Raw genomic sequence first — 1,136 nt, 5'->3', positions numbered from 1 at the left:
CCGAGTTTCCTTTGCTACCATGAGGCGATATGCAAATAGACTATTAGCTGAACTCGATATTCTATTATAAATTCCCCCAGTGCGATTCTTGTGCGCTTTTCTTTGCAATACAAACCTCTGTTGATGAATCGCATTGGGTGGGGTCTCTTGCCTCATAGAAAGTAGTGATGGATGAAAATTATTAACATCAAGTTAGCCCCACCAAAATTTTTGACTACGTTGTAGGATACAGTTGGTGTGTCAGTGTAGGTAGTTTGAAATATGATGATGCATTCCTTCTTCAGGCCGAAAGTGGCCCATCGGGACCATCCGATCGCCGTGTCATCCTCAGCAGGGGATGCGGATAGGAGGGACGTATAGTCAGCACACCGCTCTCCCAGTTGTTATGATGGTTTTCTTTGACCGGAGCCGCTACTATTCTGTCGAGTAGCTCCTCAATTCGCATCACGAGGCTGAGTGCACCCCGAAAATGGCAACAGCGCATGGCGTCTCGGAGGGTCACCCATCCAGGTACCGGCCACGCCCAACAGCGCTTAACTTCGGTGATCTGACGGGAACCAGTGTATCCACTGTGGCAAGGCCGTTGCAGTTTGAAATATCGGGAAAGATAATCAGATTTATTCAATATGAGAATTTACAAATGCTCATAAATCGCATTAACGAGGTGATGCCTCTTGAATGTGACAGATTAATAACTTAAAAAGGAGAAATGAGTACAACACGTATGTACAACTACAAAACCTAGCGATGCGAATTGGCGCTTCCTCTTAACTGAATGAGAGTACTTTCCATCCGTATCTAATCACAGAATAGGGCTAGGATATGCTGCGATATTCAATAGATCAACGGCCAACCGTTTAACTTCTATGAACTGAAAGGTTGATCGTGCTATGGTCGGGGCTGCGTATATTACCTATTCTGCTCTTCTGCTCCAGACACGTCGTCGTGTTGTTGTGGCGATCAGGTATGGTGTCTCTGCAACCACAACGGCGCCTGTACGCGACACAATCCCACAAACTTATCCGGAATTCGGATAAGGTACACAGCTACTCCGCAATCACTCTGTATCGCCCGATACGGAGTACTGCGTCCTTATCGGACGGACGCTGAAATGCAAGTGCCTTATTTCTACCAAA

The 1,136-nt window shown here is 46.4% G+C and overlaps 1 pseudogene; it reads right to left on the bottom strand.

Annotated features, from left to right (window-relative positions):
* Positions 1-470: 470 nt before the first annotated feature.
* LOC126424588 (5S ribosomal RNA) lies at positions 471-588 on the bottom strand (annotated as a pseudogene).
* Positions 589-1,136: the final 548 nt, after the last annotated feature.

The sequence above is a fragment of the Schistocerca serialis genome, chromosome 1 (genome assembly GCF_023864345.2).
Source record: "Schistocerca serialis cubense isolate TAMUIC-IGC-003099 chromosome 1, iqSchSeri2.2, whole genome shotgun sequence".
Lineage (NCBI taxonomy): Eukaryota > Metazoa > Arthropoda > Insecta > Orthoptera > Acrididae > Schistocerca > Schistocerca serialis.
This window is presented reverse-complemented; position numbering and strand designations above follow the sequence as displayed.